At 40.5% G+C, this 27,707-nt stretch overlaps 1 protein-coding gene across 1 annotated transcript in view; it reads left to right on the top strand.

Annotated features, from left to right (window-relative positions):
• The window catches only part of adgrv1 (adhesion G protein-coupled receptor V1), a 537,083-nt gene that overhangs the window by 422,651 nt on the left and 86,725 nt on the right, over positions 1-27,707 (top strand). The window lies entirely within an intron of this gene.

Raw genomic sequence — 27,707 nt, forward strand, 5'->3', positions numbered from 1 at the left:
TTCATATCCATAAAGTTGAATGTGTGAACCAAATATCAGAAATATGTTGGAGTACATAAGCCTTTATTTTTCATATTTAAAGAATTTCTATGATATAGCAGAGCCTGGTATTTGAAACATGTACTATCATTTTGGTGTTGAATATAAAGTTTTGGTCAGACCTCATTATGACTTTATGTAGGTTGTAGACAGTTTTTGTCAGGGCTAGAATTAGGTGAAGTAGCTATTTATGTGAGTTGGTAAAATAATTAGCCACTTCCTGTTTTTACATGAGTATACATATTTGCGTCAATCCAACATCAACTTCTCCTCTTTCTGTATTCCCATCCCCACCCCACCCACCACTGACGTGTTTGCAAGCATTACAAAGAGCCGCACATCTTTGTTTAAACAAATGTTATATCTGATAGTTCTGGTGTAAAGAAATGTAAGTATTAACCAACAATTGGGAAGCATAACCAGCTCTAATAGAAGAGATTGTCATCAAATGCTTGACGTTCAGTCAAATTTAACATTTATAAAAGCAATCCATTCTTAATGATTTAAACAATAACAAAAGACTTCAATAATCTTTTAATATGTTGACTTTTGCTGGAGTTGTACCATATAAATGGGACAACCAAAATTATCTAATTGTGTTGTTTTCATTCCAACTATCATTTGGTATAGTTTATCATCCATTCTTCAGGTGTAAATTTAGCTCAGGAATTGGACTGTTTCTTGAGCTTCCATCACTTGAATGTTTGATATTGTGTGTGACAAAATTTCCAGGCGTATTATCATATTTTTAAAATTTCAAAGTAAATTTATTTACAATATAAAACACATGTACAGTACAAGGTCTTTTCACATTTGTATACACACACACCCTCCATAATATCTGGGTCAAAGACACATTTTTTTTCCATTTGTTTTCTCCTGTGCTCCACTGCTATAAATTTATCATCAAATAATTCAAATCTAATTAAAATGCACATTTCAGATTTTATTAAATGTTATTTGTTTACATTTTGCTTTGACCATGTGGAAATTGCTGCTATTTTTATACATAGTCCCCCCCATTTCAGGGCATCATAATATTTGGGACATTTAGCTTCACAGATGTGAAGGTATGTTCAATTGCTTAATTGGTGCAGGTATAAAAGAGTTAGACTTGCTTCAAAGCTTTTGATCACCATGAACCAAATTTTAAGATGGCCAAAATCAACATCATTTCAAAGAAAGAGCACACTGGTGAGCTCAGTAATTGCAAAGGGACTAGGAAGCCAAGGAAGATCTCCATTGCTGATGACAGAAGAACTCAGAATCAGAATTTATTGTCATGAACAAGTCACAAAATTCACCTTTTTGCATCAACATCACAGTGCAAACCTTCATATTATGAACCGTCGTACAAAACTCATATATTATGAAAATAGTAGTGCACAAAAAGTAAGGCAGTAGATCTTTTCACATCGCTGAATTTTGGCAACCCGCCTGGGACCCGGGTAAGCCACCTCCCAGGCCTCTCACACCGCAGCCTTACTTACCTGGTAAATCGACAACCAGGCATTTTAAGGGGAGTCCAGCCCCCAGTGATGACATTGCGAGTGACGCGTTGCACTCTCACAGGAAGTCGAGCTTTACTCTTTAACCAGGGCTTATAAAACATATCGGCAGGATACGATGAAAACAACATGAAAACCTCACTACAAGACTAAGCTTTTTTACTGTCATAAATAAGACAGAATATCAGTTTCCAGCTGCCTGATTTTCATACACATTCACTTCATATTTTACGTTGAACATTTTTGCCTGGTTTAAACCGACATAGAATGTGCAATAAATTGTCATGACCTTTGGACTTAATGTGGTGCAACCCCAAGCAGTGTTGGAATGCAAGGATTGGGTGAAATGTGTGACTATGTTATTTTGCAAAAAAAAGGATTAAATATCCTGTAACCAGCTGAATGCATAGTGGTCCTACTGAGAAAGGATGACTGCCTCTCTTCATTACATTTCTGTGGTTTGGAAACAGTGGAAGAATAATCTATCCACATCTGCCACCTCATCAAACAATACATTGACATCGCCAACCATCCGCAGACTGGGGTCATGACTTTAAAAATCCATAGCATAGTCTTAATAAGAGCTTACTAACCATGATGATAAAATGAACATAACTGTGTAAAGAACAAGGCTCAGAGAATACTGTACAAAGCACTCTGTGCCTGTGCCCCCAAACAAAAAGTTGAATGTCTCACCATTCACTGAATCTGAGTGGCCACTTGGCAACATTATTAACTGTGAACTTGCGTCACTGCACATTGACTCTTGAATTTACCATGGGGAGTAACATGATAAGTGGCTTAAGATGATAAAATATTTGTTCTGCTATAATCCTGACCCAGATAGGCATCTGCGCTGATGGTCTCTGGCCATCCCTCATGAGGCCAGTTGTGCACACAGAATTATTAGGTCAACGTGAACCCTATGTGATGCACACAAGCAGGCGTTGACATCACAAAGCTTACCAGGTAAGTCATTTGTGCTTTCACACCTTCAGGAGGAGATTGGCGGGTGAATGGCCAGGCTCCAAGAGTACCCACACCCCCACCCAAATCTCAGAGCCCAGTCGATTTTGACCAGCCCTTCCCTGTCTGACCTTTTGATACCTCACAATTCCCAGGTAGCTAACTGGGTAAATTGCCCAGTTAACCCACCTGTACAGTCTTTGGTTCATTGATCATTCAGGAATCTGATGGCAGTGGAGAAGAAGCTGTCCTTTCTCCCTCCTGTACACTTTCTCATTGGTGATTGTGATTCTGCCGACTGTGGTGACATCGGCAAACGTAGATAGCATTGGAATTGTGTCTGGCCACACAGTCGTGGGTGTCTAATGAGTAGAGAAATTGCTAAGCCAGCATCCTTGGGGTGCGCCTGTGTTGAGGTTTTCAATTCATACTGACTGATTTTCCAATGAGAAAGGCAAGGATCCAGTTGTAGAGTTGGTTACAGTGTTTGTAGCTTCTTGACCAACAATGAGGGAATAATGGTATTGAAGGTTGAGCTGTAGTTGATGAAGAGCAGCCATATGCATGAATTGCTGTTTTTGAGATGTTCCAGAGCTGAGTGGGGAGGCAGCAATTTTACATCTGTTGTGGAGTGATTGTGCCAATAGGCGAATTGCATTTGGTCCAGATCTTTGGTTAGGTACATGTTAATTCTCATCATAATGAAGAAAAATCGCCAAATGCCTCTCCGACAGAACAAAAACATTTTCAGGAACAGAAATGCACAGTCTGCCCTGCAAGATGCAAACCACAAGTTAGCCAAAGGAACAGGATGGCCAGATTACTGTTTGCCAAGAAGTATTTATAAGAGCCTGCAGAATTCTGGAAAAAGGTTTGTGGACAGATGAGACCAAGATTATCCTGTATCAGAGAGATGGCAGGAGCTAAGTGTGGAGATGTAAAAGGTCTGCCCAAGATCCAAAGCATACCACCTCATCTGTGAAACATGGTGGATTGGGGTGTTATGGCCTGGGCATGTATGTCCGCCACAGGTACTGGTGGACTTATCTTCTTTGATGATGTAACTGCTGATGCCAGTAGCAAAATAAATTCCAAGGTGCATAGAAAGTTCGAGCAAATGCCTCCAAACTCATTAGATGATGCTTCATCCTACAGAAAGAAAATGATCCCAAACATACTGCTAAAACAAAGGAGTTTTTCAAAGCTAAAAATTGGAAAATTCTTGAATGGCCAAGTCAGTAACAAGATCTAAATCCAATTGAACGTGCCTTCCATTTTCTGAAGAGAAAACTTAAGGGGACAAGCCTCCAAAACAAGCAGGAGCTGAAGATGGCTTCATCAGAGCCCTGACAGAGCATCGCCAGAGAAGATACTCAGCACCTGGTGATGTCTGTGAATCACAGACTTCAAGCAGTCATTGCATGCAAGGGATATTCAACAAAGTAGTGTGCCATGAAATGAGGGGACAATGTATAAAAACTGCTGTAATTTCTACATGGTCAAATTAAAATGTCCACAAATACCCTTTAATAAAATTTGGAATGTGCACTTTAATTGTTTGATTATAAATATAAAACTATAGAGAACAGGAGAATAATAAAGTTTTTTTTTAAATTGTCTCTGTCCTAAATATTATGGATGGCATAATATATCACACATACAAAGGAAAACAGTTCAGTCCTTACATATTCATAGTGTCTTACTTGTTTGTACATTCTGTAATTGTACATTGCAGAGTTGACCATCTATACCACCATTGCCACTTCTATTATTTGAGGTCTTCTCCACCAATCTCAGCCCCTCAATGCCCAGCGGTGGAAGAATTCTTGACTGTAGTCCTTACCGACAGGGCTCTGGATCAGAACGGTGATTGGTGGGAGTGAGCACTACAAATAAATAAAAAGAGGGGAAGCTCAAATGGAGTGGTCAGTGTCTGAGTGCCGCAATGTAGGAGTGGTTATTTGAGGCTTCGGCAAGCAAAGGCTGAGGGCTTGGCTTCTTTCACATATGCTAAGGTCAGATAAGATCTTGCATGTAAAAATTTGGGAGGCTGAGGGGGTGATAGATAAGAGTTACAGGGATGCAATTACACCTCAAAGGCAGGAAGAAGGTAATTGGGTGACAGTCAGAAGAGGTAAAGGGAACAGGAAGGTAGTACCCCCATGGTCATTTCCCTCAATAACAAGTATTCCAATTTGCATACTGTTGGAGGGGAATCACCTACCAGGGACAAGCCATGGTGATCAGGTCTCTGGCACAGAGTCTGGTTCTTTGGCTAAGAAGGGAAGGGAGGAGAAGAGGGAATTCCATAGTTAGGGGGATAGATTATCTCATTTGATATCTTATTTGCTTGCCAGTATGAATCAACATCCATTTACCTCCCATCCTAATAGGTCAACAGAGGATGCCATTTCATCAGTGCTACACTCTACTATGACTCACTTGGATAGACAGAACTCTTTTGTAAAATTACTATTTATTGATTATAGTTCGGCTTTCAACGCTGTTGTACCATCAAAGCTGTTCGTATGGTAGCAGCTCATCCCTTTGTAATTAGATTCTGGATTTCCTTACTAACAGACCCCAGTCTGTTAAGTTGGACAACATTTTCTTCTCCAGTATCTTCATGAACACTGGATTGCTCCAGGGTTGTGTGCTGAGCCCCCTCTTGTACTCCATCTTTACTTCTGACTGCGTTCCTATGTACAACTCAAACTTCATTATAAAGTTCACAGATGACACCACGGTAGTAGGCCTGAACACAGGGCACGATGAAATAGCCTATAAAGGTGAGGTTTAGCACCTGGCCTTGTGGTGTGCTGAGAACATTTTTTTTTAATATCCAAAAGAAAAAGGGTTGATTGTGGATTTTAGACCAGCAGGAAGCCACACAAACTTCTCGATTTACCTCAAAGGAGCAGTTACAGAGCTGCAAATTCCATATCTCTGATGATCTGATTTGGTCTTTGAATTCATCAACATTAATCAAAAAGGCACAACAAGGTCTTTATTTTTTGAGATGTACGCGGAAGTTACATCTCAGCCCCAGAGTGCTATTGAATTTCTATAGCTGTGCTGACATAGAGTATTTCGGCATGGTACGGGAATTATTCTATACACTCCAGCAGGTAGTGAAAACTGCCCAACGGATTGTTGGAGTGCAATTGCCTACCATTGACTCTATCTATAGGAGATGATGTTTGGACAGGGTGAGAAATATCATTAAAGATGCAATACACCCTAACCATGAACTATTTACTCTCCTCCATCGGGCAGACGTTATAGGAGCTTTCACTCGAGAACTACTAGACTTAAAAAGAGATTTTTTTTCTCATGAAGCCGTAATAATGTTAAATACCAATTCACAGTGTTGAGCAGTGCTGCATTTATATTTCAGAATCAGTTTTTTTTAAACAATTTATTTTAGAATATTGTGGTTTTATTGTACATGGTATATTGTGTGTTTTTATTGTATGTCTTTACTGCATTGTATTCTATTTTGTATTACGGTCGATGCTAGTCATGGTTCATTGGCTGGTCTATCAGCATAATGACAGTAAAGAGTATCACATCTGTGGAAGGGACTGAGCATACTGGATGGGATGTTGCTTCCCTGGTGCCAGGGTCTGTGATTCTCAGAGTGAGTTTACAGCATTCTCAGGAGGGAGGGTGAGCAGCAAGATGTTGTGGTTCATGTGGGGACCAATGACATGACTAGGAAGGGTGAAGAGGTCCTGTAAGGAGAGTTCATGGAGTTAGGCGCTAGGTTAACCTCCAGGGTTGTGATCTCAGGACTGCTACCCATGCCATGTGCTTGTGAGGTTAGAAATAGGAGGATAATGCAGCTTAACACGTGGCTAAAGACATAGTACAAAGCTTCAGGTTTCTAGATCATTGCACTCTTTTCCAGGGAAGGTGGGACCTGTTCCAACGGGACAGTTTGCACCTAAACTGGAAGGGGACTAACATCCTTGTGGGAAGGTTTGCTAGTGCTGCTCCAGGGATTTAAGCTAGATTTGCAGGGAGAGGGGAACCAGAGTGCCAGAACAGAGAGAGGAGTGGAGGAGGAAAAGATTATGTGAAAATTTCATAGAACGTTAGAAGTCAACAGGTTGTAAGTGGTGGAAATGTTCTCAGGTGAAACTATTTCAATACCAAAAGGTATTGTAGGAAAGGCAGATGAGCTTAGAGCGTGGATTGGCATGTGGAATTATGACATTGTGGCCATGAGTGAAACGTGATTTCAAGAGGGGCAGGACTGGCAGCTCAGTGTTCCAGGCTTCCATTGCTTTAGTCACGATAGAGCCGGGGTTGGGAGGGAGGTGGTGAAATGAAAGGGGAGGAGTTGGCATTGCTAGTCAGGTAAAATTTCACAGCCACACTCAGGTGGGACAGCCCAGAAGACTCATCTACTGAGGCTATATGGGTGGAGCTAAGGAACGGGAAAGCATGACCACACTCATGGGGTTGTATTATTGACTGCCCAATAGTTAACAAGAATTGGAGGAGCAAATATGAAGAGAAATGGCAAACAGCTGCAGGAAATATAAAATTGTGATAGCAGGAGGTTTTAATTTTCCACACATTGACTAGGACTCCCATACTGTAAAAGGGCTAAATGGCATGGAGTTCAGAATCAGAATTTATTGTCATGAACGAGTCACAAAATTTGTTGTTTTGTGGCTGCATCACAGTGTAAACATTCATATGAACCACTTTATGGCAATAAATAAAAATAGTGCATGAAAGGTCAAAGTAAGGCAGTGTCTGGTTCATTGATCTTTCAGGAATCTGGTGGTAGTGGGGAGGAAGCTGAACTTGTGCCACTGAGTACTTGCATTTAGGCTCCTTTACCTTTTTTCTGATGGTAGCAGAGTGAAGATGGCATGGCCTGTGTAGTGGGGATCCTTGAGGATAGAAGCTGATTTCTTAAGACACTGCCTCTTGCAGGTGTCCTTGATGGAGTGAAGTCTGGTGCCTGTCGTAAGCTGAGTTAACAACCATTTTTTCTTGTCCTGAGCTTTGGCACCTCCATACCAGACAATGATGCAACCAGCCAGAATGCTTGCCACGGTGCACCTGTTTAGAGTGTCTTCTGTAACATACCAAATCTCCTCAAACACCTCACAAAGCATAGCCTTCTTCATGATTGCATCAACATGGAAGCTCCAGGACAGATCCTCGGAGATGTTGATACCCAGGAATTTGACACTTTCCACTACTGAGCCCTTGATAAGGACTGTTTCGTGTTCTCCTGACTTCCTCCTGAAGTCCACAGATATTTCCTTGCTTTTGCTGAGATTGAGTGCAATGTTGTTTTTATTACATCATTCAACAAGCTGATTTATCTCCCTCCTGTACACTTCCTCATTGTCATTTGTGATTCTTCTGTTTGTGATTGTTGTGTCATTGGCAAACTTGGAGATAGCATTGTAATTATGCCTGGCCCCACAGTTATGGGTGTATAATAAGTAGAGCAATGGACTAAGCATGCATCCTTGAGGTGTGCCTATGTTCATAGTCAGTAAGGAGGAGGCATTTTTACCATTTCATACTGACTGGTTTTCCAATGAGGAAGTCAAGGATCCAGTTGCGGGGTGGTGGGGGGGAAGTGGGGTGTAGAGGCCAGGGTTTGGTGCTTGTTGACCAGCACTGAGGAAATAATGGTGTTGAAATCAGAGCTGTAGTCTATGAAGCCAGCCATATGTATTAGTTGCTGTTTTCCACATGATCCGGATCTGAGTGGAGAACCAGTGACATTGCATCTGCTGTGGAGAATTGTAGTGGGTCCAGACCTTTGCTATAAGTGTGTGTTTAGGTACACATAAATTCTGACCAGGACCAACCTCTCAAAACCTTTCATTGCAGGAGATGTTTGTGCTATTAGAGATAGTCATTGAGGCAGCTCGCACTATTCTTGGGCACTGGGATGATTGATGCCCTTTTGAAGCAGGTGGAAACCTCTGACTGTAGCAATGACTACCTTGCCAGGTACGCCGTCAGGGCCTGATGGCTTGTGAGAGTTCACCCTCCTGAAAGATGGTCTGACACCAGCCTCAGGGCAGATATCACAGGGTCTTCACCATTTTCATGGATTTTAGTAGGCACTGTGTGTCAAATGTGTTCAGGAAAGCTTTTAAAATCAATATATAGAGCTACCAACTAGAGAGTGAGCAATACTGGATCTCCTATAAGAGAACGAGACAGGACAAGTGACAGAAGTATGTGTAGGGGAACACATTGTGTTCAGTGAGCATAATGCCATTAATTTCAAGTTAACTATAGAGAAGGAGTCTGTTATCTATCTCGTTGTCGATCCTTGCATCTGATGAAATGGTGCAGCCGAGATAGGTAAACAAGTTGACCGTTTTGAGTTTTGTTTGCCCGATGGAGATGTGGGGGGGGGCTGGTAGTCATGGTGGGGAGCTGGCTGATGGAGGACCTCAGTTTTCTTCAGGCTGACTTCCAGGCCAAACATTTTGGCAGTTTCCGCAAAACAGGACGTCAACCGCTGAAGAGCTGGCTCTGAATGGGCAACTAAAGCAGCATTGTCTGCAAAGAGTAGTTCGCGGACAAGTTTCTCTTGTGTCTTGGTGTGAGCTTGCAGGCGCCTCAGATTGAAGAGACTGCCATCCGTGCGGTACCGGATGTAAACAGCGTCTTCATTTGTGAGGTCTTTCATGGCTTGGTTCAGCATCATGCTGAAGAAGATTGAAGAGGGTTGGTGCGAGAACACAGCCTTGCTTCACGCCATTGTTAATGGAGAAGGGTTCAGCGAGCTCATTGCTGTATCTGACCCGACCTTGTTGGTTTTCGTGCAGTTTGATAACCATGTTAAGGAACTTTGGGGGGCATCCGATGCGCTCTAGTATTTGCCAAAGCCCTTTCCTGCTCACGGTATCGAAGGCTTTGGTGAGGTCAACAAAGGTGATGCAGAGTCCTTTGTTTTGTTCTCTGCACTTTTCTTGGAGCACCTTTGGAAGACTACACAAAAGAGTCTGGAAAAACAACCAACTGAAAAACCTCACAAAGATAAGCGTATACAGAGCCGTTGTCATACCCACACTCCTGTTCGACTCCGAATCATGGGTCCTCTACCGGCATCACCTACGGCTCCTAGAACGCTTCCACCAGTGTTGTCTCCGCTCCATCCTCAACATTCATTGGAGCGCCTTCATCCCTAACGTCGAAGTACTCGAGATGACAGAGGTCGACAGCATCGAGTCCACGCTGCTGAAGATCCAGCTGCGCTGGGTGGGTCACGTCTCCAGAATGGAGGACCATCGCCTTCCCAAGATCGTGTTATATGGCGAGCTCTCCACTGGCCACCGTGACAGAGGTGCACCAAAGAAGAGGTACAAGGACTGCCTAAAGAAATCTCTTGGTGCCTGCCACATTGACCACCGCCAGTGGGCTGATATCGCCTCAAACCGTGCATCTTGGCGCCTCACAGTTCGGCGGGCAGCAACCTCCTTTGAAGAACCTCACTGACAAAAGGCAAAGGAGGAAAAACCCAACACCCAACCCCAACCAACCAATTTTCCCCTGCAACCGCTGCAACCGTGTCTGCCTGCCCCGCATCGGACTTGTCAGCCACAAACGAGCCTGCAGCTGACGTGGACATTTACCCCCTTTATAAATCTTCGTCCGCGAAGCCAAGCCAAAGAAAAATAGAGAAGGATAAGGTCTCGACTTTTCATAGACTCGGGCTGAGATTCTAAATTAAGGCCAATTTTGGGAAAATGAGAAAAGATCTAGAATGCTTGGATGGGATAAATTGTTTCAGGCAAGTATGTGATAGGAAAGTGGAGGACCTTCAAATGTGAAATTTTGACAGTGCAGTCTATGTTGCTGTCAGTATTAAAGATATCGAGCCAGGGTGAACTTTGGTTTTCGAGGGATATTGTGGATCTGGTTCGGAAGAAGAGAGGTGTATAGCAGGTATTGGTAACGTGGAACAAATGATGTATTTGAGGAGTATAAAAATTCAAAAAAAAAACCTCAAGAAAGAAATCAGGAAGGCTAAATGAAGACATGAGGTTGCTTTGGTAGACAATGGGAAGGAAAATCCTGATGGTTTCTACAGGTATATTAAGAGCAAAATTATAGAAAGGGACAAAATTGGTCTTCTTGAAGATCGGAGTCAAAAGAGATGGGTGGGGGGGGATATCTTAAATGAGTTTTCTGCATCAATATTTACTCGGAAAACTGGCACAGAGTCATGGGAAGTATGAAAAACAAGCAGTGAGGTCATGGAACCTATACCAATTAAAGAGGAGGAGGTGCTTGCTGTCTTGAAGCGAATATGATTCTCTCAGACCATGTTGGAGGCTAGCTTTGAAATTGTAGGGGCTCTGACAGAAATATTTAAAATTCCTTGGCCATGGGTGTGTTTCTGGAGGATAGATCATGTTGTTCCGTTGTTTAAAAAAAGGCTCTAAAAGTAACTCTGGAAATTATAAGCAGGTGAGCCTGACGTAAGTAGTAGGTAAATTATTGGAAGGTGTTCTAAGAAATCAGATATACAATTATTTGGATAGACAGAAACTGATTAGATATAGTCAACATGGCTTTGTGGGTGGTTTTGTTTGAGGAGCCTACCAGGAAAGTTGATGAGGGAAAGGCTGCAGATGTTGACTACATGGACTTTAGTAAGGTCTTTGACAAGGTCCTACATGGAAGGTTAATCAGGAAGTTTGACAATGGCTAGACGGAAGAAGCCAGAGAGTAAAGATACATAACCAACGTTTCTCGAGCCCTTGATATTGGTATGAAAAAATGTCAGCAAGCTTCCAAACAAAATGGGAGGGAGGAAGGGGGGGAGGAGGAGCAAGGTCCTAAATGCAGGATGCAGGATAAGGGAGGGAGGGCACAGTAGCAAGCAAGGGAAGGAAGGATTAGCTCTCTGAATAGAGGGGGAAGGGGGTGGAGAGCTAAGGAAAGAAGACAAAGGGAAAGGAGGGAGAATGGACAGTAGGCTCGTGGAAACTAGAGAAGTCGATGGAATGCCATCTGGTTGGAGAGTACCCATATGGAAAATCAGGTTTTTTTCCTCCAATTTATGAGTGATCTTGGTGAGATAGTACATGAGGCCATGGACAGACATGTAAGTGGGACATTGTAGAGCTCGTCGAAAGAACCAAAGACTTGTTGATCCAAACCAAGGCTTTTATTAGCAAAAGACAGGAGCTCTTCACAGGTGGCCGACCAGTCCGAAATGATCTGACCTGGCTAGAGACACAACCCTTTAAGGCCCAGACAGTAGCTAACCTCTCAGCCAATCGCTGTAAGCACAGTCATTACACTCTAGATACTGTAACTATATACTATATACATTGGTGATAGGTCTGTACTATCACAGACATAGAATTGAAATGTTTGGCCACTTGAAAATCCCTGATATGGAAGAGTGGAAGTGCACAATTTTTAGAAATTATTTATAAACATTCCATTTCTGTAGTCCTAGCATCTCTGATGCCATATGTAATCAATCAGTGGGATTTCCCTGTCCAAATTTCCTTTCTCAGATTGCAGCGAATGTGTCATTTTGATCATTCTCAAAATATACTGTCTTTACAACCTTTGTTATGAATTTGTTAGCTTTACCACTGCAAGTAGGTCTCAAATATAAAATGAGAGAATCTTAAAGGAAAGTTTTCACATAAATGGCTACATTTTGGCGGGTTGTTTTACAATCATCACCTACATTCACATTGGGATGATTCAAAAAAGTTCCAACAGTTTAAAATTGAAATAAATACAGAATTATATTTCATAGCTCATAGACATACAACAAAAAAACAGGCCTTTTGTTCCATCATGACCATGTCACCAATCAACTATCTCTCAACAGTATCTCATAGTCTTGAACTTGGACCATAGTCTTTTGTGATTAAACAAGAAATTCTGCAGATGCTGGGGTTGAGTGCAGTACACAAACATGCTGGAGAAACTCAACGGGTCAGGCGGTATCCATAGGAAGTGAAGGGTAAGCAAACAGGGAAACATAAAATCTACAAATACTGGAAAATTGAGCCGTCAAAGAATTGCTGGAGGAACTCAGCAGGTCAGGCAGTATCCTTTGGTAGAAATTGTAAATCATTGTTTCAGATCTGAACCTTGTCTGATCCCGGCCTGTACCATCTTCTCAGCAGGGCATCCCAGATTCTTTCAAGCCTCTGATCAAAAACTATTATGTCAAATCACCTCTAAACCTTTTACTCCCTGCCCTTAACCTTTGTTCTTTGAGTTTGGGTACCTCTGCTTTGGGGAAAAAGCTTCCTTCTATCTAACTGCTTGAACACCTCATAATTTTATGTACCTTAATCAGGTCTCCTCTTAACCTCCTCTATTCCAGAGAAAACAATCCCATCCTATCTCATCTCGAGCATAAATGAAGTGCTCCTTGCTTGTGTGTTTATTTTCTGGACCACGCTGCCTTTGTGCCACGCTGCTGTGCACAGATTGTTTGCAATTACAAGAGTGATGATAAAAGGACTGCAGCAGTTGAAAGCATCTAGCTCTATCGTGAGCTAAATAAGAAAGTATTCAGGCAAAGTGATTGTAGTTCAATACATAAAAGTGCTGGAGAGAAGACCTGTCAATGGCCAGCCATTTCAATTCCATACCCATTCCGACCCCAACATGTCTGTCCGTGGTCTCGTGCACTTCTAAACTAAGGCCATCCACAAATTGAAGGAACAACACCCAATATTTCCATCTATGCACTCTCCAACCAGATGGCATTAACATCAACTTGTCCAGTCTTTGTCAGCTCTCTCTCTCTCTCTCTCTCTCTCTCTCTCTCCTGTCTTCCAGCTCCCCTCTCCATTCAGAGAGCTATACCCTCCCTCTCTCCTCATTTTTTTTGTCTCTTCTGCCCTAGTGCCTGTCCACTTATGACCTCCTGCCATTTGGCCTATACTCCTCCCCTGCACCTTCTTTCCCTCCTCCCCACCTTTTTGTTCTAGGCATCTGCCTGCTCTGTGCTCATCACTTGATGCTCAGACTCAGGACTGAAACGTTGGTATTTATTTTTGTTACCTAAAGAACGCTGCATGACCTGATAAGCTTCTCCAGCGCCTTTTTGTACCTCCAGAGAACAGCTTGAGATGGACAATAAATAATTAAAGAAAAAAGTGCATTTCTAAAGTAGAGAAATATGTTTTTTTTATGTCCTGATTCCAGAATGATTTGAAAAATCAAAAATTACACAGTTTTTTTACCTTATTCTTAAATACTTTAAAGTCTTTTTATACCCAATACATAGCTTCTCAGCCAGGCCCTGATCATCTAATCCCTGAAAGTCTACGTATTCAGTTCTTCCATTTCAAAGAAGGATCTTAGTATATTGGAATACAATGCACGCAGCTATTCTGACCATTCAAGAGCTGTAATGTAGTGACAAAAAACCTTTATTGCTCACTGAAAATGGGCATAGTGCTGAGTTAAACTAGCACACAAATTCACAATGGCATTACTCAAAAAAAAGCAAGGAATTAATTGCTGAATTAGTTTGAGAGCTAATCATCTCCTGCAGGAGCAGCAACAAGAAAAAAATGCCAGATTCATTAGGACTAGCAAACAATTTGTTCATGGTGTCAGTATTATACTGTGTAGAAATGCTGTAGGTCCTTCAGCCTACCTTGCCTGTGCTAATAGGTCCCTCAGTTGCATGAAAAGGGCCATTTAGATTGACTGGATCAGGTTTGGCAGACTTGCCTTCATTGAATACAATAACAAGGATGTCATGTGTGACAGATTAGATTGTGTTTGTATTGTATATAGATATGTTTTTGGGAAATAAATTGGGGAAGGTTTTTTTTTTAAGTGTAGGTCACATACAAACACTTTAAAACAGATTTTATTTAAAATACTGGAGCTCTGCTCATGCTAGACATGTTGGCCTCAAAGCTTTTGCAAAAACTTTGGAGAGTGCCCAAGAGACTTCACTAATGGATGGTTGTTCACAAAAAGGCAACAGATGTACGAACTTGTCAGAGCCACAGACTGTCTGGAGTGAAACTTGCTGTTCTAAGAAGGTGATGTGGTTTTGCAAGCAGAGAGAGGAAAACAGGTTTTCTCTATGAGACAGACAGAGATCAGTTCTGCAGTTTTACCGTCAGCAGCAGCAACTGGGTCTGGAACAGGATAAATTGACAAGCTTGTGGAAAACCCCATATGGAAGACAGATTGTGAGTGCTTAGTTCAGCCAGGTACAAGCCCTTGTGGTTCATGCAAGAAGAGAGGACTGGCTACCTAATGTTTCACTTGGAATAATAGAAACTTAAAGGAACTCTGTGGTGACCTGAAAGAAAGAAGTTATTATCTGGAGAACCCTGAGGGGGAAGGTTTTGTCAGCAAGACACTGAAGTGGCTGATTAAAAAGAATCAGTTGTGGGTGTCCAGCGTACAATAAATCTCTCTCTGAAAACCGACAAGAAGCTTCCTCAGCGGTAACCATTTTCCTTTCAAGCACCAAAGCCTTGGTGAACTTCATAAATGTTAAATTCTGTGCACAGTACAAGAATTGCCTGCAACCAGTGAATGAGAAGTGAGATTGGACTGTGAATCAAAGAACTTTTCTGAACTTACACACACATTACACGTGCGCTTAGAATTAGAAGGGGGTTAAGTTAGGTTCGTTAAGTCAATAGTGATAAGTTAAAGTGTGATTCTGTTTTCATGTTTAAAGATAATGTAAAGTAACTTTTATTTAAGTAACCATTTGTCCTGGTGAATATCTATTGTTGCTGGGTTTTGAGTCTTCTGGGCTCGTAACACATCTTACAACTGTACAAAACACTAATGAGACCACAGTTGGAGAATTGTGTGTAGTTTTGGTCAGGCAGCTATAGGGATGATATCATTAAGCTGGAAAAGATGCAAAAAAAATATTGATGAAAATGCTACCAGGACTGATCAACTTGAATTATAAGGAGAGGCTGGAAAAGCATGACTTTCCCTCCTGAAATGTCAGAGGCTAAGGGGGGAAAAATTTATAGAGGTTTATACCATCATGATAAGCATAGATAAAGTAAATAATAGCGTTTTTCTCAGGTTTGGGAGAGGGTTTCGATTTAAGATGAACAGGAAAGATTTGAAAAGGATCTGAGGGGCACCTTCTTCGCACACAGGGCTGTGAGTATATGGAACAAGGGGAAGTGGTAGAAGCCATGAGAGTGGTGATATTCAAAAGGCACGTAGTTAGAAAAGGTTTATAGGGATATGGATAATATGCAGGCAAATGGACTTGGCTTAGTTGGCATGGAGAAGTTGTGTCAAGGAGTCGAATTTTGTGCTATGGAACGCTATGATTCTTTGACTAAGCTAGTTATTCACCACGTTTTTGACATATTATCCTATTTCATATTCCACATAAAAATGCCTGAATCTACTAAAATGATTTTGAAGTATTTGAAACATCCTGGTGGTTGACAAGAAGTTGTATGAAAATTTGTACATCCTCGACCAGTGATTCTCAAACCATGCCCCTCAAGCTGCTGGCACAAGCAGCTTGTAGCTCTCAAACAAGTTAGAAGTTAAGACCAACAGGCAAAATTGAATGACCTTCCAATGCAGAAGAGTCCTTCTCAAGCAGAGAAACCATGTTTGTGAAGCTTGTATCTCTGAGAAAGAGATAATCATGCATCAAAATGGTAAGCAGGTCATTCAATACATCCAGTAAAGGAGTTAGATAAATTTAGTTTTTACACAAAATTTAAAAAAAAAAAATTTGCTAAATGCTTTACAGCAGTAGCTTTCAAACAGCCCCTCCCTAAACTCACATTCCACTATGCCATCGGTGTTCTGTGATTAGTAAGGGATTGCTTAAGGTGGTATGTGAGTGGGAAGGGAAGGTTGACAACCACTGCTCTAGACCCAATTGTTACTGAAATATTTTGCTTGAAAAAAATTGTCATTGGCCCACTTCCTTCGAAGTTATGAAACTGAGCACATAACGAGTCAATAAGTATGATTAAAACTGTGGTTTTCATACTTTTTCTTTCCATCCACATACTATCTTAAGCAATCCCTTACTAAGCACAGAGCATTGATGGCATAGGGATTGCTTAAGGTGGAATGTGGGCTTGGGGGGAAGTTTGGAAATCACTGCTTTTGAGGGCTCGATCAGTAGTTATATTTTAATGTGATTTTATGTGTGGGTTTGATGGGATGGCGCACAGAGCCTGCAGTGTCATGCAGGACACATTCTCCTGGAGGAGCTCAGAAGACCAAGTAGCATCAGTGGGAGAAAAAGAATGGTTGACATTTCAAGCCAAAGCTCTTTATTGAGACTTAATAAAGAACTTTGGCTCAAAATGTCGACCATTCTTTTTCTCCCAGTAAAGCTGCTTGGCCCATTGAGCTCCTCCAGGAGAGTGTGTTTAGCTCTGGGTTGCAGCATCTGCAGCCTCCTGTTTTACCATACAGTGTCTTGTGACTCTTTTGGTTAATGGTGATTACGCATGTGGCTCCTTAATCGTCTAATAAAAACCAAATGAGTCCTTACCTAATTTACTTTTAGAGGGATTTTGTCATGTGTCTATTAGAACATACAGAACATAGAATAATGTAGCATGGGAACAGTCCCCTTGGCCCTAAGTTGATGAACCTACACCTTTGCTTCTTGCACATTATAGATGTTCCTCCATTGCCTTCACATTCACATGTCCATCTAGAAGCCTTTTAAATCAGATTGTATATTTTTCCACCACTGCTCCTGGTAGTCCATTTCAGGGTGCCTCCAGGCTGTGCAAAATAAAAATTGCCCGGCGCATCTCTCTCAAACCTCTCTCCTCACCTTAAACACATCCTTTGGTATGTAACACTTTTATCTTGGGGAAAAGATTCTGACTTCCTGCCTGGTTAATACCTCTCATGATTTTATGAACTAAACCTTAGCTACTACAGTTGTATAGAAGATAATCACTAGGACCTTTCATGCAGTCAATAAGCCCGAGTGTAAAGGCGGAGATTCTCCAGCCTTGTGTGGGGAGACTTACCTCCATGAATGAGCCTTGGCCGGCTGCAAGGCGCTGACTCCAATCCCCCTCCAAGGTAGTGTCAGCGGCAGATTGGAGCGCTCCACCAGACATCATGAATGTACTGTCGCTGCAAGCGGCTGGCTAGAGGCGGGCTGATGACGTCACGGTGACCCAAGTCGCTTCTCTCTCTCTCTCCCACTCGCTTACCTCTCTGCTTCCTTGACCCCCTTAGGGCAGGGGCAGTCGGTGGGGGCTGTCAGGTCAGGGGTGGCCAGCGGGTGCCATCAGGGCAGAAGGGGTTTGCTGTCCGAGCTGTTACAGGCCTGTCAGCTGCTTCATCCTCCGGCACCTCACCAGGCTGCTTAGGCTCAATATGCTGCACATTGGCCATCTATGCTACCCATAATCCCTCATGCAGCTGGAACTGTTCTGGGGAAAAGCAGAGCAGATTCAGCTGCATGGGGATTATGGGTAACAGAGTGAGCCATTGCTCGGCATGTATGCATGGTGTCATGTCATCAGTAGTCATGCCTCCTGAATGCCACATCAACGCTCCATCTGCCTCCATGCTGAAAGGGGACATCCATGTGGAGGCCGACTATGAAAAGGCATCCACACTCATAGGATGGTTACATCAAATGAGGAGGCCATTGACCCATTGTTCCTGGGCTTGCAAATTTCTAGTTCAACCTCCAATCCTTTCTCCGTATCCTTGGAAATTTTACTCCACTTTGTTTTACAATTCATGCCCCCACTTCATATATAGACAGTGCAGACTCAATTCCAAATACCACAGAAAATAATTTCATAGTGTAACTCTTAATCTCTAATCCCTATTTAAATTCCTCACTAGCACCACCTTCCTATCCATTGAAGGCATCTACATCAGACACTGCTTCAAGAAGGCAGCATACGTCAGAGAGGACTCCTGTCACCCTGGTTGTGAAAAGGTTTTTTCAGACACCTCCAGATTCAAAAGCAGTTTTCTATTTGTCCAGTAGCTCTCAGGCTCCTCATACTTCTCTAACCCTGATGATAGGCTAGTCTAGGACCACCAAAAGATATGTTTACACTGTTGATACATCACTTTTTTCATGCACTAACTGCAACTGTGAATATTTATCTATTCATTTATTTATATTGATTACATTTTTTTCTGTCTTGGCAATTTAATATATACCATAGTAGTCGGTTTATCTCGTGTACGTATTTAGCTGCAGCAATAAGAATTCGGTGTATTTGTGCATTGTACTGTGTATATGACAATAAACTCCCATTTCTCAAATCTGCTCTCCTTTCACAGTGACCAATAATCATTAGCCCAATCACCAATGGAAACAGATTGCAACAATCTACTCTATTCAGCCTCTCATCATCTTATATACTCCTGTAAAATCTCCTCTAATCCAAAGAAAATATTTTCACCCTCTCTACTGCCCTTGTAAATGTTCTTCCTCTTTTCTCGACCCCGTCTAATACCTTCATATCCTTTCTGTAATGTAGCAACCAGAATTAATTGCATTACTCCAACTGAGACCACAGAAGAGAATTTTATAAAGATAAAGCATAACTTCCCTGCATTGCACTTGGTGACATGGTTGCCATAGCGGTTAGTGCAACGCCTTTACAGTGCCAACATTAGGACTTGGGTTCAAATCCCGTGCTGTCTGTAAGGAGTTTGTACTTTCTCCCAGTTTCTGCATGGGTTTTGCCCAAGGGCTCTGGATTCCTTCCACCATTCAAAACTTACTGGTGTAGGTTAATTGGGTGTAATTTGATGGCTTGTACTCGTGGGCCAAAATGGCCTGTGACTGTGCTGTATGACTAATTTTAATAGTTTCAGATTTATTGTCGGAGTACATAAAAGACGTCACATACAACCCTGAGATTCATTTTCCTGTGGGCCAGGCAGAATTACCTCTTATTGGTAGTGCAAACAAAAGCTGATTCAGCATACACGTGTAAACAAACTGACTGAAATACAGAGAGAAAAAAAGATCTATAAAGTGAAAAAGTAATAGTACTTAAATTAGTTCCTGATTCAGTTTGTTATTGAAGAGTCTGACGGTGGAGGGGTAGCAACTATTCCTGAACCTGCTGGTGTGAGTCTAGTGGGCACTTATGCCTTTTTCTTGATGGTAGCAGAGAGTTCAGGGTGCGGGGTGATGTGGATCCTTGATGATTGCTGCTGCTCTCTGATAGCAGAGTTCCCTGTAGATGTTCTCGATGGTGGGGAGGGTTTCCACCTGTGATGGCCTGGGCTGTGTTCACTATGTTTTGCACGTCCTTTTGCTTGGGGGTATTGGTGTCTCCATACCAGTTCGTAAGTCAGCCCGTCAGCACACTTTCCACCATACACATGTAGAAATTTTCCAAGATTTCCAGTGTTATGCCAAACCTCCGCAAATTCCTGAGCAAGTAGAGGTGCTAACGTGCTTTCATCAAGATGCTATTAGTGTGTTGGGTCCAGGAAAGGTACTCCAAGATAGTGACTCCCAATAACTTAACTTTGCTCACCCTCTCCACCTCTGATCCCCCAATGATCACTGGATCATACACCTATGGCTTTCCTTTCCTGAAGTCAACAATCATCTCCTTAGTTTTAGTGACATTGAGTGCAAGGTTGTTGTTGATGCACCACTCAGCCAAATTTTCAATCTCCCTCCTGTATGCTGCCTCATTGCCCCTTATTATACAACCTACTTCCGTGGTATCATTAATAAATTTGTAGATGGTGTTCCTGTCGTACTGAGCCTCACAGTTGTAGGTGTAAAGTAAGTAGAGCAGGTGCTACAAATGCAGACATGTGGTGCTCCAGTACTGATGGAGATTGTGGAGGAAATGTCCTTACCAATCCTCAGTGATTGTGGTCAGGATCTAATTACACAGTGGGGTGCTGAGTCCCAGGTCTCGGAGTTTGCTGATCAGTTTTGAGGGGCCAAACTGAAGTTGATCAAAAGCATCCTGCTCTATGTATCTTTGCTGTGTAGGTGTTCCAAGGCCTTGTGTGGAGCCAGTGAGATGGCAGATCCCAAAATAACATATGTCTTGTAAACCACTTCATCAACGTGCCCTGGCACTTTCTATATTTTGTGCACTTATGGTCCCAGGTCCCTATACCCTGAATAGTATTATTTACTCTAGATTTTCTCTTCATATTCGAACTAACAAAGTGCATCACCTCTGCATTAATCCTCATCTGCCACGTACCTGCCTCATCCTGCAGCTATCACTACCTTTTGCAGTTTACAAAGCTGACAGGTTTTGTGTCAGTCATAAATATAAAACTTACATCTGCAAGTTTCAATCATTGAAACTTTTAAAAAAAACAAGGATCCAAACATCAAATCCTCCAGACTGAACAACAGTCATTAGCGTAAGCATGTCCTGTCGTCTGTTACTTGGCTAACTTTGTTCCATTTCTATGACTCTCCATTTTGTGTCATCTGCTTTCTCTTTGCTGAATTGTGCAGCATTTTATCAAATTTTTATTTTTGGAAATCTATGACTCTCATCAACTCGGATCTGTTATATCATCAAAAATGTCGATCAAACGTGATGGAGTAGTGGCCGGTAGGAGAATACCGGCCCTCTCCAGAAAAGAAGAAATAAAGTGAAGAAAACACAAAGCACAACAAATAAAAGATAAAGGTGTGGAGAAAAGAAAGAAAATGGCACCGAAGAAGAAAAAACAAAGGGAAAAAAAGAAGGAAAGACACCAGAAGAGAAAGGAGAAGGCCTTACCTGCATGAAGAGGCAGGGACCCGCTGTGGACAGAGCAGCCTGCTCCCCGAGGTTAGTGGAGACTCTGCAGGGTCGTGACCTCCCGACTGCGGGACTGCAAAAATGGCTCACTGAGCCAAACACAAGTGCGCAACTGCGCATGCGCAAGGAATCGCACATGCGCAATGTGCACAACAAGGAAAAGGAAAGCACCGACAGAAGGGGGGCCCAGCTGTGGAGTGAACTTACACAGCACGACCAGCTGAGAGATGCCCGACTGCAGGGCTCTCAGCTGGAAGAAGAGGAAAGCAATGGGAAAGGGAGTGATAAGAAAGAAAAACAACAACAGATAACTAGCCCAAAAGAAGAGGACCAAGAACAAGAAGCTGTGAAAAAAAACCACCCAACAAACTGAGGCAAGCAGCTCAACAAGAAAGTCAGAAGAGACACATACAAGGAAGAGAAGTAGAAGACACAAACCCAAGAGCAGACACAGAAGAAGAAGGACACCAAGCTCTCCACTGAGGAATAGAAGGTAAAATAGATGGACAGTACATAGATTAAAAAAAAAATTCAAGAACAAATGAAAGTATTAAAAGAATGGTTGACATTAGAATTTAGTGAAATGAAAAGAAAAATGAAAAGTACAGAAGAAAAAGTGAGTAGAATAGAGCTGGTCATAACAGATGTAGGGAAAGGATTAGAAAATGTGGAAGAACAAAAAATGGCTGTAGAAATGGAAGTGAATAAGAAGAAAATTGGAAGAAAGTGACAAAAAAGTTAAAGAGGCACAAGAGTTGTTAGCTCAGAAGATGGATATAATGGAAAACTATAGTAGGCGAAACAATATAAAGATGGTGGGCCTAAAGAAAGATGAAGAAGGGAAAAATGTGAAAGAATTAATAAAAGAATGGATCCCACAAGTCCTGGGAATGCCTGAAATACAGGAAGGAATGGAAATAGAAAGGGCACACAGAACACTAGCCCCGAAACCACAGTCAAAACAAAAACCAAGATCCGCTTTAGTAGAATTTCTGAGACACACGACAAGAGAAAATATATTGGAGAATGCAAGGAATAAAATTAGAGAAGACAAAAAAAACATTGGAGTACAAGGGTCAAAAATTATTTTTATTTTACCCAGACACAAGTTTTGAACTCCTGAAGAGGAAGGAGTTTAACACAGCAAAATCGACCTTATTGATTAAAAGCTTTAAATTTATGTTAAGATATCCAGCTGTGCTTAAAATAGTTATCCTGGGGGAGCAAAACAGACTGTTCTCGGATCCAGAGAAAGCACGAGACTTTGCAGAACACCTGCAGGACAGAAAGAGAGATGAAGAGATATAACAAGAACGAAGAATGACAACTAACTACATATAAAGATGTAAAAATAATATATAAATAAGAACTAAAGAAGGGAAAGAAAAGGGAAGTAAGGGAGAAGGGGAAAAAAGGGAGAAGGAAAGAGGGTGAGCTTTATTTTAATGTGAAGATAAAAGTCTTTTCTGGAGTGGGTTGGCTGGGAGAGAATAACAGTCACTGCGAAATCAGTTGACACTTGCGAACGGGTTCGCAATCCGAATGGAGAGGGGAGTTGTGGTTGCCCAGCAAAGGGATAAGGGGTGACTCAGAGAGGGGGGGACACACTTGGGGTTAAGGGAATTTTAGATGTGGGAGTGGTTGAAGTATTTTATGTTTTAGGAGTGTTGTCATACATTGAGTTCAAAAAAGGAAAACTGAGAGATGAAAATGGGGAAAAGGGGAAAGGTGGTGGTGAGGAAGATGAAATGAGGTGTGAACAGAGTATGAGATGGGCATGTTGAACTATATGACTATAAATATTAATGGAATACATAACCAAATCAAAAGGAAGAGGCTATTAAATATACTGAAAAAATAGATATAGCATTCATGCAGGAAACGCATCTAACTGAAGTGGAACACAATAAATTAAGGAGAGACTGGGTAGGGCATGTAACGGCAGCATCATATAACTCAAAAGCCAGAGGTGTAGCTATATTAATCAATAAAAATGTACCAATCAAAATAAAGGAGGACATAATAGATCCAGCAGGGAGGTATGTAATGATAAAGTGTCAGATATATTCAGAATTCTGGAATTTGGTCAATATATCTGCACCTAATGAAGAGGATCAAAAGTTTATGCAAGATGTTGTTTTGAAGATTGTAGATACGCAGGGGAATATATTGATAGGAGGGGATTTTAACCTTAATTTGGACCCGAAGGTGGATAAAACTGGACAAAAGACTAGCAAAAAGAACAAAGTAGCCACAGTTATGGTTAAATCAATGCAGGAAATACAACTTTTGGATATATGGAGGAGGCAAGACCCAAAGGAGAAGGAATGCTCATATTTTTCGAGTAGACACAAAACATACTCAAGGATTGACCTGTTCCTGTTGTCAGCCCATATCCAAGGGAGAGTTAGGTAAATGGAATATAAAGCTAAATTGTTATTTGACCATTCACCCCTGTTATTAGCAATAGAACTGGAGGACATCCCACCAAGAACATAGAGATGGAGATTAAACTCCATGCTACTTAAAAGACAGGAATTTAGAGAATTTATTGAACACCAAATTAAAATGTACTTTGAAATAAATACAGAATCAGTGAAAGACAAATTTATATCATCAGAGGGCAGATAATAAGTTATGTAACTAAGATGGAAAAAGGACTAAAATTGGGAAATAGAACAGCTGGAAAGGGAAATAGTAAGTACAGAAAAAGAACTAGCAACAAGGGAAGATATAACAAAAAGAAGAGAATTGGCAAACAAAAAAAGAAACATTACAAATGTATAAGGTGGAGAAGAACATAATGAAAATAAAGCAAAAGTATTACGAGCTAGGAGAAAAAATGCACAAAATACTAGCCTGGCAACTTAAAACAGAACAAGCTAAAAGAACTGTATTGGCATCAAGGAAAAAGGACAAACAAATTACATATAACCCAACAGAGATCAATGAAAACTTTAAGGAATTCTATGAACAATTATACTGAACTGAGATGAAGGGAAAGAAGACAAAATAGATGAGTTTTTAGCTAAAATTGAACTACCGAAATTGCAAGAAGAGGAGTAAAACAAATTGATAAAACCGTTTGAAATAGAGGAAATACAGGATATATTAAAAAAGCTACCAAACAATAAAACACCTGGAGAGGATGGACTCCCAATAGAATTCGATAAAACATTTAAAGAGTTATTAATTCCTCCTCTCCTGGAAGTAATGAACCAGACTGAAGAAACACAAAACTTGCCAGATTCATGTAAAACAGCAATAATTACAGTAATACCAAAGACGGGGAAAGATTCAGTAATACCACCATCATATAAACCAATATCTCTACTTAACTCAGATTATAAAATAATAGCAAAACTATTAGCCAAACAGATTGGCCGACTTGTACCAAAAATAGTAAAACAAGATCAAACTGGATTTATTAAGAAAAGACAAACAACGGACAATGTCTGTAAGTTCATTAACTTAATTCATGCAGTACAAGGAAATAAGATACCAACAGTGACTGTTGCTTTAGAAGCAGAGAAAGCCTTTGACAGGGTAGAATGGAATTATTTATTCAAAGTATTACAGACGTTCAACCTACCAGAAAAATATATTAATTAGATTAAAGCATTATATAAGGGACCATTGGCGAAGGTGACAGTAAATGGATATGTATTGAACCAATTTAAATTAAGTAGGTCAACTAAGCAGGGATGTCCACTATCTCCCTCGCTGTTCGCTTTAGCAATAGAACCATTGGCAGAACTGATAAGAACAGAAAATAAAATAAAATGGATTAAAATAAAGGAGAAGGAATATAAAATCAGTTTATTTGCAGATGACATCATAGTATACTTAACAGAACCAGAAATATCAATAAAAGAATTACATAAGAAATTGAAGGAATATGGAGAAGTATCAGGTTACAAGATCAACACAAATAAAAGTGAAGCAATGCTGATGAATAATGCGGATAACACAGAGTTTAAAAAAGAATCACCATTTAAATGGCAAACACAAGCAATCCGATACCTAGGTATTAGATTAGAAAATAATTTAAGCCACCTATACAAATTAAATTATCAGCCATTAATGAAGAAATTACAGGATGACTTAGAACATTGGAAAGAATTGCCACTAACACTGATAGGGAAGGTAAATTGCATTAAAATGAATATCTTCCCAAGGATACAATACCTATTTCAATCGTTACCAATTCTCTTAACAGAGAAATTCTTCAATAAACTAAAGAGAATAATAAGGAAATTCTTATGGAAAGGGGGGGAAACTGATGATAGCGCTAGATAAATTAACAGAATGGTACATACAATGTGGTTTGCAGCTACCAAACTTTAAAAATTATTATAGAGCAGCACAATTAAGGTATCTATCAGATTTTTATCAATCAAGGGAAAAACCTGATTGGACCAAGATAGAGCTAGATAAAATAGGGGAGAAGGTACCAGAACATATACTTTATAAATGGGATGAAAAACTGGTGCAATATTGAAGTTCACCAGTACTGCACCATTTACTCAACATATGGAAGAAGATTCACGTAGAAAGGAAAAAAAAACAAATGACCAACTACCTAAATTATTATTGACGCAAAATCAACTAATCCCTTTCACAATAGATAACCTTTCCTTTAGAGAATGGGAAAGAAAAGGAATTAAAAGAATAGAAAATTGTTTTTTGGGAAATAATTTATTATCATTTGAACAAATGATAATGTTTCCATACCACCAACTGAAAACTTACTTAAACGACAAATTGGGAAGCAGACTGAGATTACCAGAAGGCAGCAGCTTTCAATATGTGATTACAGAAACAACAATAATAAAAAGATTTATAACAAACATGTACGTCAAACTGCAAGAGAAAAAAAATGATGAAATAAGCTATAAATCCATGCAAAAGTGGGAAAATGATCTAAACAAAGATAAAAAATGAAATATGGGAAAAGTTATGCTCCGGAACTATGAGTAATATAATAAATACGAGGTTACGCAAGATACAATATAATTGGTTACACAGGCTATATACCACGCTCCAAAAGATAAATAAATGGGATCCAACAGTATCAGATAGATGTTTTCGCTGTAAGAAGGAAACGAGAACAACAGTACATGCAATTTGGGCATGTGAGAAAGTGAAAAAGTTTTGGGAAGATCTAAATCAGGTATTAAATACAATCACAAAAAACAACATTCCAAAAAATCCAGAGATCTTTCTTGCAAGTAATATAAGAAGTAAAGAATTAGGCCTCAAACTGGATGAAGCTCAAAAAAGATTTATTATGATAGCCTTAGCTGTAGCAAAAAATGTATAATGTCAACTTGGAAATCAGAAGAGATCCTGAGAATACAGCAATAGTACATGGAAATGAATAAATGTATTCCATTGGAAAAAATAACATATAATTTAAAAAAATAAAGTCATATTATTTGAACAAATTTGGGAACCATACATGGAACACAACCGAGAGGGCCTACCGCGGACCTACACCCCCTAAAATGACAGAATGAGAAGACAAAATGTAGATGACACAATTTTCTTGTTTATTTTCATTGTGTGATGACATTGTTTAATGGGTTTATTGTATTGTATATGTTGAACGTTTAATGGGTTTGGAGGGGGGTGGGAAGGAGGGAGAGGGAAAAAAAGGGAGAAAAAAAGGGGAGAAAATGCCACTGTGTATATTCAAGAGGGAAATATTTGTGTGTATTTTGATTAATATGGTTCATAGTGTGAAAATTTTTTTTAAAAATGTTTTAAATGTCGGTCAAATTGGATGAACATCATTTGCCCTGATCATATCTATGCTGAGTTGGCTGAATTAATCCGCTACCATGCAGATGATGATTAATCCTGCCATGGTTTTATTTTTAAACCTTACCCATCAATGAGGTTAAATTGACTGCCCTGTAGTGCCTGGCCTTATCCTCACTCTCTTTATTTTGAACAAGGAAGTAACATTTGTTACTTTCTGGACTTCAAGTGGAATCAGCTTTGAAAGATTATGGTCAGTCCCCATGCAGTTTCCTCTCACACTGAATGAACATCAGTCAAAAACCAAGCATGTATTCAATCTAGTCCTGGTAGTTGAGTTCAGCAAAATTTTCCTGTATCTCCAAGTGATATAATTTTAATTTATCCAGTATCTATCACCTTTTATATTACTTTGGAAGCGCCCTCTTTTCTGGTGAAGACAAATGCAAAGAGTTGAACATCCATGTGGAAGGTCTCATTTTAATCTTTAAATGACCCTGCTCCTTGTGCCAATGGAACCCTTCTGTACTGCTGTTCATGATGGCATTTTCTCATCCATTTTTTTTTGGGTTTTTGTTTTAAATGATTCAATTTAATTTCGGGGTGACACGGTGGGTGTCGCAGTTTGCGCAATGCCTTTACAGTGCCAGCCATCAGGTCCAGTGTTCGATCCCTTGCT

Source organism: Narcine bancroftii, chromosome 1, assembly GCF_036971445.1.
Source record: "Narcine bancroftii isolate sNarBan1 chromosome 1, sNarBan1.hap1, whole genome shotgun sequence".
In the NCBI taxonomy this organism is placed as follows: domain Eukaryota; kingdom Metazoa; phylum Chordata; class Chondrichthyes; order Torpediniformes; family Narcinidae; genus Narcine; species Narcine bancroftii.